This window comes from Apis laboriosa, unplaced genomic scaffold (assembly GCF_014066325.1).
Source record: "Apis laboriosa isolate Shangri-la unplaced genomic scaffold, ASM1406632v1 scaffold158_cov153, whole genome shotgun sequence".
Taxonomy (NCBI): Eukaryota; Metazoa; Arthropoda; class Insecta; order Hymenoptera; family Apidae; genus Apis; species Apis laboriosa.
In genome coordinates, this window is record NW_025222082.1 from 599,383 (window position 1) to 616,372 (window position 16,990).

The window sequence follows — 16,990 nt, forward strand, 5'->3', positions numbered from 1 at the left end:
CGAAACGAGATCGTGGATGGATTCCTTCCATCTTTGTTCACCCCTTTCGTCTCCATTCAACCTCGTCTTCAACAAACTTTTCGTGAACTTAAAAATCGAATATATTCGATTTTTCCCTTTCGAAACAAATTCCCTTGCACTTCTCTTTTATTTTTCCTATTTAAAAAAAGAAAAAAAAAAAGAAAAGAAAAATGATCGATGCATTTCATTATTTTCTCAAATAAACCTCTGCCAAATTTTCTTTCTCACACGCGATTATCTCACACGAAGCGAAATAGCTCGCAGGTTATCCCTAAAATTTATACAATACTCGTTCCTTATATATATATATATCGCGCACTGTTGCCTTACTCTTGATCTTGATCTTGAACTTTTCTCGCGAAATCTTTTCTCTCTCAAAAGAAAAAAAAAAAAAAAAAAGAGATTCGAGGGAGGGTTCGATGAACCAGGGACAAATTATCGAGGACCTTGAGCGAAAGACCACGCCCAAGGTGATTCCTTAACAAAGCCGACCAGCACCAGGAAGCGAGGAGAAGAAGTTCCAGGAAGGGGCGAGGATGCTGGAAGATGACGAAGGGTATGAACGGGTGGGTGGTGGAGGGGGGAGGGGTGGTTCTTTGTCTCGAGGGTTCGGATTCTGGGAGATAGAGGCTAATTCCCAGCTTCCACCCCTCGTGGAATGCCGGGGCACGGGGGCGAGGCTCCTCTCGTCCACCTTTCCGTCCTCTTGTCCTCTTTCCTTCCTTCGCTTTGCTGGCTACTTTGATGTCCCTAATTTGATTGAAGGAATCCGCCGTACGGATCTTCTAACTTCGTCTTTATTGATTGCTGTTTTGTTCGACGTCGCAGCGGGCGAACGCCCGACCAAGAATGTACAACCCCTTGTACACCGTTGTACACTCTCTTTGTCGCCGATCTCTTGTCGTTTGAAATGGCCTGTAATCGAGCCTATCCATTGTCCCATCGCCGATCCTCTGACTTCCCTATATACGTATTTGGGGAATCGATTTTTTAAAGTGGGATTATGGGGTTCGAAAGTATATTTTGGAAGGAAGAGGGGTAGATATAGATATCCTTGGTAGATTTAAAAAAACACAACAAAAACAACATTCAATTATTACACCTATAAATATAGAATCTATGCTGTTAAAATCAATCATTATCTTTTAATTAATCAATGAATGGAAAAGTTGAAATTATAACAATCTTATTCATCGTCTACTAATTGTTAAACTTTGCAAACTTTATAATCCCTTTATTTCATTCAACTTCGTACATTCATCATCGATTCAGACATCTTTTCTTTTTTTGACTTTAAGTCAAAAATCGGTAATCGTTCGTTCAATTAACGAATCGATCGAATTTAATTACCCGATTTCGCGTGTTTCCAGTCACGAGGGCCATCGACTAGACGCGGAAGAAAGAAGACGAGAGAGAGAGAGAGAGAGAGAGAGAGAAAGAAACGAAGAAGAGAAGAACTTTATCAGGAAATTCGATAAAGGGAGTCCGCGAATTTTCTGCGAAACCGAAGAGATTCTGCGGTCGTATCTTATCGCGAGGCAGACGTCCACGCCAGAATCCTGGCTTCCATATAACGTGGCTACGTACCTGTATTATATCTGCGTCGTTCACGTATCTATGGATAGACTACCCCCTCTCCCCCTCTGTCTCTTCCCACATACGTACGTATGTATGTGAGCAGGGAGGATACGTGTATCAATATTATATCTCGCGAAATATCGGATGGACGTCGCGTTTCTTATCCTGTCCCTCTTATTTCGCCACGAAACATTTCGGTACGAGAACCGGGCTCCTTTCCTTTCCAGCGTTTCTTGTTTGTTCTCGATGGACCCGCGGATCGATTTTCATATAGTCTTTATTAAGCTGGTTTCGTACGTACATATTTTTTCCTTTTCCTTTCAAATACATCAAATTCAACTTTACAATGTTTTTTCTTAAACATTTAAGCACGTTCCCTAAATAATTTCTTAGAAAGAAAGGAAGGAAGGAAGGAACAACAACAGGGAGATATTGATGCTTCCTTCGGTTGCCACTCATATCCCAAATCCATCAAGGCGCGCACAGAGACCCGTTCAGATCGGCAACGTGGCTATTACCACCGTTCGACCGGTTATTAATTCCGAGCTAATTGCATGTCGATTACAGCGATCGTAACGAGCGACGATAAATATTGGAATCGAAGGGAAAAGTTTCTTTTTTTCTCTTTACGTCTCCGTAACCCCGAGGCTTTAAATTTTTTTCCACCCCTGTCGATTGGCACAAAGTGTCCCTTTGAAATAAAACGAGAATTAACGAGAATTAACGCCCCTCCTTTCTCGCGTGTATTTAACGCTTAGCAAGAGAGGTGATGATTCGTTGATCGAATTATTTCGGTCGTGTTTTTTTCTCTTTTCTTTTTTTCTTTTTGGTTTTGATTTCAGGAAAACATTTAAGGTGTATTCTTTTTTTTCCTCTATGATACGAAAGATGATGGGATATCACGATGGAATTAAATCACCAGACGGTGTATTAACACGCGAGCATACCTACGATAATCGGATGTTGAAACTAATTGTAAGTAGAAATGAATTTTACGCTTCGGGGACTATATAATGACCGTCTCCGCACAACGATAAAGAGAAATTATTTTATTTTTACATAACAACCATAAATATCTTTACGTATCGTATCAAATAATTTCGTTCTCTTCCCTTAATTTTACGGCAGGATTTATAAATGGGTCCTTATAAATTGTATAATTGTATAACTGCAAAAATAATGGCGAGGGTATAAAATATATGGATGAACTTTTATTCAGAATTTTTTATATAATTTAATATAATAATAAACGAAAGTTGGAAAGTTGAATAATTTCCAAAAACCACAATTGTTTAATCCAATCATAAATCATAAATACACACATTCTCCGTGATAAAAATTCTCCACATTTCATTTACTCTCTCAAACTACAAAAATTTTAAAGATTCAATAATAATTTTACATTCGTCTAATATTCTAATATAACACACCCCTATAAAATATCACGTTCACCATTCCAGAATTTCATTTTTATACGAAAGAAAATTTATATATACGTAAGAGTCCAAAAATGCAATTGTTCTCGAAACAAGTTCCTACTACAATAGTAGAATTTACATATCGTCACGGGTTAAAGTCTTTTTCCTCAACTCCGTTCGAGATTCTTCCCCCTCGAATTTTGCAAAGAGCCGCATATAACACAGTTGGAAACGTTTGTTCAAGGGGCAGGGGGAAATGGTGGCCGGAGGGCGGCACAATCGCATTACTAATGATTTTACTTCGACCGACCCCCTCAGGCCCGTCATATCGATACGATATAAGAGGCCGATATACGCCGCCGGAAACGCCAGTCGGATAAACCTTCGTGCCTTCGTTTCCTACTACGGATGGAGACCGGGATCGACGAGGATGGGGCGAGATTAGGGAGGGGAAGAAGAGAGAGGTTACGTTGATCGAGAGATCCCCTCCCCCCTCGTTCGATGATTTCGTTTACCCCCTGAGCAGCCGGGGATAACAAAAAGCGAATCGCGCGACGTACGAACGCATCAGTTCCCTTGGGTGACATTTACTTAAAATTACGTAGAAATAATACCCTCGTTTCCAAGCTTTATGCACTCTTGTTTTCGAAACGGATCTCTTCGAAATCGATTTCGATATTCAACGCAACGTTTGATCCTTGTAATCAGATTACGATATCAAAGGGATAAGAATAGTAGTGAAATAGAATAGTTACTTTTTACTTGGAATAGAATTTCTTCGTTACAACTTCTTTAGAAGATATATATATACATTTGATACGAGACACTTCATCCAGCTTGTGAAGCAAAGATTTATGCTCGCCGATTTGTAATAAAAATAAAATAAAAATAGAAAGAGCAGAACCGAGCAGAATATATATATATATATATAAACGACGAGGAGAAAATTATACAATCCTTGTCTCTCTCTTGCTCACGTTTTCCAACATTAAGAGCGCAGAATGCAAGAAACGTATCATTAATCAGGCCAAGCGGACAGTAAATATTTAACCGGAATCGGGTTGGGATCGGAATCGCGTTACGCGAGGGAAAAATCGGAAAATGGGTGGCAAGATTTGCGACGTGAGTCTCGGCAAAACAGCGATTAGGGGAGGGGAGGGGGGAAGAGTGACAGGACAGGAGGAACAGGAAGGGGGTGAGCGTTTCTTGGCCCGTGGACGGTCGCTTTTCTTGCCACGGGTTACTCTTGTGCCGCGTACGACACAAATAGCGTATGATTGAGTGAGCGCCGCGAGGGATTTCCACGGGGGAGGGGGAGCGTGGAAACGGAATTGGAGGGGGAAAAGAAAAGAGAAGAAAGGAAAAGAAATAATGGCGGAGAGAAACGTCGACGTTTAGTCGCTGCGAGGGAAAAGGCGCCCTGTCGCGCCTCGCGGGAGCGTAACCACCCCTTCCAGACAATCGACCATGTTCGAATTTCTTCACCCTCCTTCAGATTTTTTCCTCTCCCCCTTTTTCCTTTCCTTGTCTCGCAGAGTTGTTTCGCTTGTACGATTAATTCGGTTAGAATTCGCTCTCTTCGAGATGTTTCTAATTTTTTCTGCTAAAAAAAATATATATATATCGATCTTCGCTTTACTTTCTAAAGTAAATATGTGTTTTTTATTTTTCTTTTTTTTTTTTTTTGGCCAATTTGCAATATTGAATTCTATTTAAGTTGAGTCTATTGTTTGGTAAGTTAAAAAGTATCGAGAGAGATTGGAAAATTTTGAAAAGAAATTATATTATTTTTCGAAAATAATGGCAAACTACGCTTCGCGGATTGTTCTATTAGTCTGAAACACGATTGCGTGTATGCAGGGTGCAATGACTCTTGGAACTCTTATTGTCAGCCTCACCCTCATCCACGAGCAACATCGAGGAACATCTTCCGGTAATTCCCCGCCTCTGTGACGAGCAACATCTCTCTCTCTCTCTCTCTCTCTCTCTCTCTCTCTCTCTCTCTCTCTCTCTCTCTCGCTCTCTTGTTTTTCCGCGTTCGTCCATTCGAGCGGATTTTTATTTGCCGCGCCGGTAGTATGCGCCTCCGAGTAGTAATCCGCCTCGGATTTCTCGAATTTCTTTTTCTGTCTGCGCGTCTTCTTGCGGCTTTCTCTTTTTTGGGATAGGAGAGGCCCCCTTCTTTGTGAGTCCATCGGCGCGGACTGACAGGTGGAAATGGACGATTAAGCGGCCGACAATTCCGCAAGGAATTGTCTGTCCCGAAAAAACAAGCGCGGCTTGTCGCGGTTCGATGATAAATTCGTCGGTTCGATGATATATCACGCGAGATCCTTCCTTCCTTTTCTTTCTTTTCTTTCTTTTTTTTTTTCTCGAACAATCTTTACCCGATTCAACCGGCAAGATCGTTAACTGTTTCCTCCCATTGTTTTCGCGATGCACACCCGATTAAACAAATTTTGCACGGCTTGATCCGTGTATCTAATACCTAGACTTGTTAATTATACTTCGACGAATGGTATACCATAATATCGTCCCGAAATTACGGAATGAAAGCAATATTTGTGCGTCAACCTCGGAAACAACGGATCGTCTATCGAAATAATTAAAAATGTTTAAATTGCAATAAATTATTGATACACTTACTCGATCGAAAATTAAGACATTAAGATCTCTCTCGTCCCTATTTTTCACAGCTTGGAATTACGTGTTCTTAGGCGTGGAATGGGGCATGGGTATGGAAAAAGACGAAATGTTGGAAAGCTCGCGAGACGGCGCGAGAGGGGACGAAGTGAGTGTGAGGGAGCGAGGAGGGAAGAGGGAAGAGATATTATTTATGGGGCGGTTGGATGGGTGGGTGCCGGCGTGCCATGCATAGACAGCACCTCGTTCTGGCCGGCGGACGAATGGCTCGTTCTCTGCCCGCAAATGTACGGAAATGCCGGTCGAGAGCTATTTCTTAATATTCGCCGATATCGCTAGATCCTCCCCTCCCCTCCCACCCCGGGGTTGAACGTGCCTTTTGTACGTTTCCATAGAAACGTCCGATGTCGCCGCGGATTCTGCTCCTTCTCTCCTTTAACCGTGCTAACGTGCACCTCGATTATGATTGTGTATCGATAAGAAAAGAAAAGAGAAGAAGAAAGAAATTGGAAAATTGTATATAAGCGTTTGATTACACGCGATAAGATAAGAAATAAAATAAAAGTAAACGTATTTTTGTATTTTAGAAAATTTCATGAAAGTCAACGGAGGAATATTCGTCGTGAAATGGATGATAATTTTAATTGTTATTTAATCATTTATTCGATCATTTATTCCACTGTAATACTTGAATAATTATTTCACGTAGTTATTACACGATATAATAACTATGAAATATTTCGAATTATATCATTTCAAAAGTGGATCTAGATCGGATTGAGAGAACAGAAAAAAAAGAAAAGCTTCATTTTCCCACACATATATATATATATATATATATATATATATATATATATATATAAAACAATTCAATAATGAAGAAAAAAAAAAAAGAAAAGAAAAGAAAGAAAGGGGAATTTCTCCAGATTCTCTCGACATAGAAACATATCGTTGTCGCGATATTCCAGTACCATCGTTGAAATGTAAGGGAGGCCGAGTTCCAGGGGTGCACGGTGGAGGGAAGGATGCAGCTTTTCAGAGGAGCTTTTACGAGTCGCATATGTGACCGCCGTCTCTTTCATCCCTCGCTTTATATTCCTGGCACCGTGTTCACCATCCCCTCCCTCTCTCCCTCTTCCACTGGAAACGGCCGACCAACCCTCAGCGACCTTCCACTGTCAAGAGAGGAACCGCCATCCACCCTCCCCTTCTCTCCTCCCCCTCCTCCTCGAACCAAAGAAGAAATCTTTCTTCATATTCGCTGGGGAGTGATCGTTCGACAACAACGTAACAAATTTCCAGCTCCTTCGAGGCTGTGCTCCATCCCACCCCCCCCTCCCCCTCCCCCTCGAACGTTGCTCGATCGCTCGAACGCGCATTTAAATCGTCCACGAATCCCCCTTTCCCTCCCTCTTTTCCCCGACCGGCCTTCCCTCCTCAAGGATCAACCCTCGCGATGGGTAGGGACGATGCGGGGTGTGGGGGATGGGTTCCACCTTTTCCACGAAGCATGGTCGACCGCCACGACCGTCCAGGGACCGATTTTTCCCACGCACAATTTACAGTTTCACATTTTATTCCCATCGCGCGTTCGACAACTCGTGGATGGCGGAGGATAAACTCGTTTCAACCCTCGCCGATCATCTTTCCCTTCCTTTCCGCTCGGGATGCGGGGGATGTCGTTGGATGGAGAATGTTTTTTGGAAGAAACGCTTGTGTCACGGGTTTTTGGTGCTCGATTTGGTGTTTCTTTCTCTTTAAATTTTTTTTAAGTAAATTATTTTTTCCCCGGATGAAGAGAGTGTCGATTGGATTCTTGTTCTTTTCTCTCTGTCTCGTTAACTACTTTTTCTTGAAAAGAATATTTGAAAAAAGGGAAAAAAGTAAAGTAGGTGAAAAATTAATCGACCATCGATCGTTACAGGTTTTTCGTAGATGAGTAGAGGAGATCGAGATTCCAATGATCTAGCCAAAGTTATCGGAGGATGGTCCAAAAGCGGATGGTTCCGTGCAAGAAACCGAGGGGAAGCATGGTCACCTCGATTAATTCTTTATCGATTGGTCGCGGCGCGAGAAGAAGAAGAGATACGGGCAAAAAGGCTGTTCTCCCCGTTTGCGGATGCAAACGATCGGATGGAGGAAGAAATCGATGCTTTTTTTGCCACCAAGAATCGTATCCTTTCGTACCTCGTCATGCCGAGGTAATTCAAAAGTAGGTGTTAAACATATTTATCACGCCTCTAACAATGTTTAAAATCAACCTCCCATCCGGTTAATTTATATCCTCCGATCCGATACGACTCCCTGAAAAAAACTATCCTCGCTTTGATACCCTCGATAGAAAATAACTTTTAATATCGAAAGTAGTATTAATTCTTTTCACTAATTATTCTCTTTCCTTTTTTCGAGAAGAGAAAGAGAAAGATACATATATATATATAAGTAATATTTTTTAATATCTCTATTAAATCGATATTACATCCTCGTTACAGTCTCCTCGTTGGTAACGAGAGGAGACCTTGAGAACCACTGGTGGTTCCGGTTTATTAATTTCGTAAAAACTGTAGGACGCACGTTCACCGCCTTTTTCATGATTTAATTAGTTGGCATCGGTGGGGGCCGGCCACCTGGTCGAGGGGGACCACCATGGGTCTGTACGGGGCCCAGGACGTAACCTCGGCGTCTAACGACGTGGAACACTCCTGTTCCACGGCGAGAGAGCATCGGTCGCGGTTCCGTAACGCGTTAAATTTATCGGAGGGGGGGGAGTGGCTTCACTCCCCGTCTCATTATTCACGTAAATCGATCACTCTATCTCGATCCTATCTCGAGCCCCCCCATTTTCGAATCGAGGTCGGAATTCGGTTCTTGAGGATCGAGAAATTAAAACGCTATCGAATTATTAAATTCTAAATTGATTTTGTTTCTTGCAAAATTAATATTAATTTTCGTTTATCAGATAGAGAAAAGAAGAGAGTGATTTTTAATCTTAATTTAATCCTTTTATTACTTTTTTCTCAAATCAACATTTGCGCCAATCGAAATATTCTTTTGAGAACGTTCCATCTCCGATACTTAAAAATTTTCGTTTCAGTTTCGTTTAATTACCATTTAATTATTCGAAAGAATTCTTCCATTTTCGAATACGTGGAGAATTATGGAATAATCGACGAACAATATTGTTGCTCGATCGAGGAGAGCTTGTTCGTGGATGGGTCGGGTTCTCCGTGTCTTTCACACATTCTCGCTTGTCAGGTGGGCGGGACGGATCGGTAATTAGTGTGAAGAAATTGTGGCTTCGAGGGTGACGAAGCAAGCACGAGTTCCCTCCACGTGAACAAGTCTGTCGAGACGGTCCCAGACTTCTTGCCGTTCTCCCGACTTTGTTGTTTTAATCGAACGGAATTGGTTAATATTCCGCCTCGATCCTCCTCCTCCTCCACCGCTACCTATCTCGTTTTCCTACTCATTTTCTCCCCCTCTCCCCTCCTCTCTTTCCATTTTACGAACTATCACGTTTCATTCTATTAAAAAAAAAAAAAAAATCATCGGCGAAACGAAGGTCTGTTCGCTTTTCTAAATTGATAATTGAAGAGGGACGTCTCTGATTATTTCTAAAAAATGGATTCCAGTTAATATAATCTTTGGAGGGAATTTTCAAATCTTTCGAATATTTCCAATTCCTGAGATTGATATTAACAAATATTTAATTTATACTTATATTCGTTTGCAAATCGAAAAGGCGATCCTTCATCAAATTCGATTCCTCACCGAATATCTCTTCAACGTTCGAGGGAAAGTTTTGAAAAAAAAATTAGTAAAAGTAAAAACAAGTGAAACACGCATAACACGATATAATGCGCGAGTAAATTGGCCATCGTTCCAATCCATTGAGGGGAGAGGGGGGGAAAGAGTTCGCGTCGAAAACGTGTCGTTATTAATAAAGCCATGAGAGGCAACTGGTCCGTGCTCGGTTAATTTTCCCCGGCAATTATTCAGATGGCTGTGTGAATAATTACTTGCTATTCGGCCCGTTTGCCGCGCTAAGTGGGCCGGCCGATCGTTATCTTAATCGAGCCGACCGTTTGATTAACCGTTGATTATTCAATTAAGGGAAAATATTTCGTCACGGTCAATTGAGCAGGCGTGCAGGTATAATAAAGCAGAATGTGGAGCACCGACTTGTAAATCAATTAGCCGTCGTTCATTGTTGTTATCGAGGGACATCGATTTGCTACGAGAATCGACTTAGATTTAATTACCATCCTCCCAAAATTCTCTCCCTCTGACTCGATTCTTCCATCGACAATTTACATTAACAAAGGATTGTGCTCATTTCGAAAATTCGAAACTACTTTTTCCAATAATAACATCTTGTGAAATAATATTTGCACAAGAGAGAGAGAGAGAGAGAGAGAGTAAAATAGAATTCAATGATTTAATATTAATATAAAATTATTTTTATAATTTCATGTTTCGTGATATTCATCGTTTAAAATTTATTATTTCCACGATCCATGATATAATACCAAGAAATCTTCCTGAACGAGTTACGGGATGTACAAGATAATTAATAATTCAAACGATATAATCGCATCCTTTTTTTTTTTTTTTACGTCTCCAACGTACAACATACGTATCTCCAATGTTACAGGAAAAGCTAAACAACGATCCTCTGCATCCATCTGCATTTATTCATTGGATCCAACGTGGACGGTTCCACGGATCGGATCGGATCGTACGCGATGGATCGAATCGAAGAATGTCGTCTGGTAAGAAGATGGACGAGAAGGAGGAGAAGGAAAAGAAGGAGGAGGAGGAGGAGGAGGAGGAGGAACGCGGAAAATAAGTGGGAGCGAGGAAACAAATCGTAATGACCGAGGGTAAGAAGTTCGAATGAATATTGATCTCGGAATACCAGTTTCTGATCCGGCTGATCCGTGTTACACCGTTTTTTTCCACGGACGAAGAAGGGTGTTGTACAGTTACAAGGAGGAAATCTTCCCACGACTCGTGAAAGAGGCACTCCTAGTTCCATCTAATTTCCGATCGGTATGGATTCAAAGATTCGACGGCCATTTTGAGAAGACGTGACACTCGGAGAACACGTCATTGCGACATTCGATATTGGGATGCAGGATTCGATCGAAGGTGAGGAACGATAGAACGTGTGAGATTAGAATTATTAATTTCTTAAAATATTTTTTAAGATGTTTGATTTACAGATAGATGCGAGAGATTTTCATGGAAAAGATTATTAAGATCGTTGACACGTAAGTAGGTTATTAATATCATATTGTAAAAAATCAGATAAATAATTATTAATAATTATTAATTACTTGTACATTAAATATGGTGCTAATAAACGACTTTTCTTTCAGGACGGTAATTTCACGTGCATGGAGGACAAGGAGGATCCGAAGACGCAGAAGATCAGATGAGAGAGAAACTTTTATTTATCTCATCTTCGTTTAAAAGGAAGAGGCTAAATATGAAAACAATTTCAGAGTGTCACTATGGTGGATCGTAAAATTGTTAAGAAACATCATCATCTTTCGGCTCTCAGTTAAATTACAGAGAACAATGTCTAAATCTTAACTTAGTCGCGTAAAATCTTTCGACGTAAAATCACGCAAATTGTTATCGATTGTCCCGGATTATGACAGCATGAAAATTTAACAGCAACCGGAAGTCAATGATGAGCAGAATAAGAAACGTGAATTCGAGGAAGCGTCATTACGAGTAAAATTTCATAACGAAACGAACAAATTTCATAACAAAACGATAGAAGAAGAGTTATTAACTATCAAAGAGAGAGAAAGAGAGAGAGGGAGAGAAAAATATTATATACATGATTTTCGACAATGAGTATCGAATGTTGCATTTCAAGAAATTTGCAAAAAATTTTAAATATTCGTTTCTCGTGGCGTTTTGTTCATAAGATTTATATAATTCCAAAAACATCCTATTCCAATTCTTTATTTCCGCCATGTTGTCGAAATAAATTTTTACTTTATTCTTCCATTCGATCAAAATATTCTTCCATAGAGAAATTATAAAATTCTTATTCTCCAAAAAAAACTATTTACTCTAGATCCAAATATGTTCCTTTTCACTTATTCTTTACTTTCCTATTTGAAAAATATATATTTATTAATAATACAAATATTAATGATATTAATTCCACGTAAATATAACAATTATAAACTGATTTATTCTCGAAACGAATTAAATCCTCGAGCATCTTTCCATTTCAAAGAAAGAAAAACTGAGTCTGAATTCTGACTCACGTCGTCGAACGAGACGAGGAAGGAAGAGGATATTCTATGGAGTCTGCCTCCACCCGTAAATCCCAATATTATTCTGAAAAACGCCGCGCGATAGTTAACGCCGAGAACTGGTTTTCGTTTCACAACTCGCTTAAACAAGTTGCATCCCCCGGTGAAATCTGTGAAATATACGCTCGCGGCCTTACACGGCTAATAAAGGAAACCGATTTATGCCCTCGCGCCTTCCCCGTATTTATTATCAACCCGATACACCTTTGTATCTATTCGCTTTTATTCCGCTTGATATTCCTCCCAGCGAGTATTGCACCGCGGGTGTATCTGCTAGGCTGATAAGTCAATCAGCTTATTTGATCAATAGAAAATTATTCGTTCGTTAAATTAGATCCCCTAGTTTAAAGTATCGTTATCGAATCAATATTCCGCAAGATCATCATTCAATTAAAAATTTGGAATATAAAGAGGGGTGTTTAGAAAGATTGATTGAATTGTTATCTTTCGAAGGAGGATCGTTTTAAAGTGAATATTCCAAAAAGAAAGAACCTAAGCTAAGTTTCGAGATTTTAGATGGAATATTAATCCAAGAACGTAGTGCCAAGTGGATAATAGTCGATACATTGGTTATGTTTCGTTTCAACGTTGCTCCATTCCTGAAAAAGTAATTCAGGATTTAAAATTTATAGAATGGCGTAGAAATATTCGATCCACTTTTACAAGAGATGTATCTACAATTTTGAAAAAAAATCTATTCCTTTAAAAATATATAACGTCGAGTCTTCAATGAGACTTTCGTTTCCCTGTAAAATATTTTATGTAATAATGAGATATTTTCTTGAATGGACGAGGAGTAATATCTTCTCCTTCCTAGGAATTATTAATCGAGCAAAAGAGTTGCAACTCTTCACCCTGGATGATCGGTTAAGTATTCCTCCGGAGTTTCCTTTTGTCAGCAACATTCGATACTCGATGGATAAACGATATTACATTAGCTAACTGCGCAAACATCTCTGCCAACATTTCGGCCACGGTGACGCGTGTTCCGCTTCCGTTTGTTTGTTTTCGAGGTCGGTTCGACGCACAGCTCACGTCCCTGTGACGTGCTTTTTGATTAATCAAACACCCTCGCTTGCGTCGTAGCAAAAGATATATGTAAGTATTCCGTGACGCCAGCCTTTGTAATTTAAACTCTTTGCACTTTTGCAGGCGACGATCATCACGCACGTCGATCGTTTTAAGAATTCGAATGAAGATTCGGAGGGAAAGTTAAAATTAAAAATTCGAGATACGAGACGAGCGTTTTCTTCGAAATTATCAGAGAAAAATTTATTATAAAATTTAACTTCATATGCGATTAATTATATAGAAACTTTCGTCTCTAAAGCGTAACAATTCATTTCAGGTCTTTGTCACGAAGGAAAAACATGAATTTTCGCTGGAAAAAAAGAAAGGAACTTGAGGAATTATCGCGTGGAAGATGTCCACCATCTTGGAGAAGGTAAATAGCAATAAATATTTGTCACGCGAATGTATCTGCTAATACCTTGCATTATTGATTCATCGTTTCATAATTGTAATGAGTATTAAAAATGAAAGGATTTCTTGAATCTCTTGATGGAACGGTATCTCGTTGTCCTAGAAACATTAATGGATGTCCAAGACCAGCTGCCTTGCTTACACGCTTTTTTTCTCCTCAACTTCGGTATCTATGCAATCTATTTAGGCCTCGAATTTTTATGCAAATATATTCTTCATACTTTAAATGTAATAAATTATACACATTACATATCTTTCTTCCAATATTAATTTTATTCGCGATTATATTTAATTAAATGTTAAAAGTATGTAAATATTGTTCCATCACGTTATTTGGTAGAAAGACATTTTTTAATTTCTCGAAAATCGATGTAACAAGACAAATGCGAAGATAGACTCAAGGTAGCTCGACTAAAATGAATCTGTTCTATCAATCAATGTTATATACAAAAATTTTTAAATATTTTTCCATCATATTAATTAAGATTAACCAAATCTTTGAAAGAAACGTCTCGTCTCCGTTTACAAATTATTACGATACGACGTCAAATCAAACTCTATTCCAATTCTAAATTCCAACAATCCCCCCCACTCATCCTCACTCGACTTTTTTCCATCGTCCGCAATTTCACAGAATCAGAAAATCAATAAACGACAATTTCCTTTTCAGGTGTGACGGGGAGCGTAACCAACAACTCGTTTGAATCGATTTCGAAACGACAAAGGGGCTCCGATTTAGATTGGATTCCACCTTGGCTACTCATCTCTCACGGCTGGAACAAGAAGGCGGAAAGTCGCGGAGGCCGTCATTGATCCCCTCGAAGAATCAAATCGCCTCGATGTACAACAAGATAAATAGTCAGCGGGGCATCGATGAATCCGGGGGCGCGGATCCAGCTCAGTCACGCTGACTATCATCGCTGATTATCAAACAGCCGCGAGGAGCTCGCGATATCGAGAGGCGCACAAGCACGATTTTATTATTATTTCGCTATATTCGTTTCAAGAATCGTTTCAAGACGCGAAGGTGACAATTAATGACAGTTGGTGAATTTATTCGTTTCGTTATTCGATAATATATTTTCGAACGGTCTCCAGAGAATAATGGTACAAAAAATTTATCGCTTCGATAAATTATTCTCCATTTTACCTTACGTAACCCGAAGTAAAGGCGAAGCTTTGGAACTCCAAGCCTCCCCCTCTCCCCCTCAACGCTTCCGTTCCAACGGATATTTCCAAGTTTTCGATCAGCACGAGCTGATCGGCTTTTTGCAGCGACTGCTTTTTGCGCGATCATCGCCACCTTCGTCACGGCCACGCCCGGGCACGTGAGGCCATGAACAACACGGTGTTACAGGTGTTTGCCCATCCTCTCTCTCGAACCTCTTTTATACCCTTTTCGGCCCCCGGGTCTATTAACGCCTGCAAGCAAGCCCACTGCACCGCCAACTTTTCCCAACGCCGACTCATGTTTTATTTAATCCCCCCCTCCTCTCTCTCTCTCTCTCTCTCTCTCTCTTCGCGAATCCCTCTTCTCCTCCCCCAACCCCCCTCGCGCGATTTCGATTCCTCTTCTTTCCCAAGGCCCAAGCTTCGGCAAGCCGATAATTCTATCTTCGATAATACTTCTTTACGCTTCCTATTCCCTTCTCCCATTTCCATTGTTTTTTTCTCTTTGTCTCTCTCTTTCTTCCCTTCTCTTCTTCCCTTTTTTTGGAGCTCGTTTTGGTCCACGGCGCGCGTCGTCCACCAGAGTACGCTCCAAGTTTTTAGATCCCTCCTGTCACGATTTTAAACGCAACAATGGAGGAGGGAGGGAGGAAGGAACTCTGGCGCGGTTATTGTTTCGCGAAGCAGAAATCTTGGGAAGGAGGGAGAGGGGGTTGTTTTTTGTATAGGTTGGTATAGCGTAAGATGGTAGGAATTTGTCGGGGATTTGTCGAGAAAGAGGGAGTGATTAAAATTATTTTACGCCCATTGGTTTTTAATCTATATTTCATTACGAACGATTAAAACGTATATTATGAAAGTGAATTTTTCTGAATTATTACGCGTTTTCTCGATATGACGCGAGATGAAAGGATGAATAAGTTTCGAGGAAAGTAAAATGTTCATTTAGCGCAAGAAAGGTAATTTTTAAAGCATTGATCATCTTTTTCAAGAAGGAGCGGATCAATTCCGTGAGATAAACCGTATTCAGAAAACGATAAGTCGTCTGCGCGCGAGGGAAAGTCGATGACGATGTCCGAGTTCTAGTTAGTCAATGGTTTTTCAGTAGGTAAAAAGTAGGTAGTAAAACAAGCCAAGTGTGATGCCGGTTATGTGCAAAAGGGTGTGGGTCGATCGAAGGGGTGGCGGCTCGTCTGCTCGGTGAACCGTGGATTAAGATAAACCCTTCATCGGTTTTCTTGTCCAACGATTCTTTCTTTCTTTCGTACGTTTCTCCGAACTCGCGAAAAATGCGACGGAAGGAAGAATATTCTGGCTCAAAGTGTTGTCCTCTCTGGTGGTTGGAAATTATTATTTAACGCCTTTGTTGGAAAGGAAAAAGAAATAAATTTGATACGAGTTAATACGTGATTATTATCCACTTTCTACCTTTGAAAATTTAACCAATTTCTCGTTACGGCTCGTTACACTTTAATTTCATTCCCATTTGCAGAAAGACTTAGACTCTTAGCGAGATATTTTCTCGAATCTTCTTTCGGATACGCGACTTAATCTTTTGGATATAATCTTCAGAATATAAACATATATACAAAGAATCAGTTCCCAAGTTCGTTTAACAAAAGTATTTATCGTTTCTTCTCCGATAAACAGAGAAGCCATCTTTCTTTTTCTTAAACATTCTCTTCAACTCGATTAAATTTATGGTTCAATTCATTTCATAATTCCAAGGATGTTCTCTCTTTCTCTCTCTATGTCCCAAATTCCATCCTCTTCCCATCCATGTAAATACGTGTCAGAGCCTCGGGCAAGAGAATCGTTCAGGATGAAAAAAATAACGTGGAACGGTTCATATACTCGAAAGAATATACTTTATATTCAGAAAAACTTGTCCTCTTTCTTCTCAATTTTCAAATCAATAGAAAAATACCATTATCTCATTCCTCTTGTGTATTCATATTTTCTTAGAAAACTAAGAAAAAAAAACATCTCTCTACATTTATTACGAATATTTGATTATATTAATTCCATTTGTTAAAATGCATATTCACGCAATCCCTCATATAATATTTAAATCCATTTCAATCGCGTAGAAAATCCTTCCCCTTTCAGACAAAAACACAATCTCCTCTTGTCTCTCGTGTTTCCGGTAGAGAAATCCGGTACACCGTACACGTTCCACGGTCGTAAGTTCAAAACTGACTCGTTCTCAACAAGAAACACCGTATAAACGTTCACCTAATTTTTCCACGAAAACGAACCTTTTAATCGGATACCGGATGCACGATAACTCATATCATTCCTCCGCTTCCTCCGAGCAACCAAAAAATGAAAAATCCGCTG

The 16,990-nt window shown here is 40.0% G+C and overlaps 1 long non-coding RNA gene across 1 annotated transcript; it reads left to right on the plus strand.

Moving 5' to 3' along the window:
* Nucleotides 1-10,677: 10,677 nt before the first annotated feature.
* On the plus strand, nt 10,678-11,473 carry LOC122710859. The gene is made up of 3 exons (XR_006346004.1): nt 10,678-10,811; nt 10,886-10,933; nt 11,042-11,473. It is a non-coding gene; the product is annotated as an uncharacterized LOC122710859 (long non-coding RNA).
* The last annotated feature ends 5,517 nt before the right edge of the window (nt 11,474-16,990 follow it).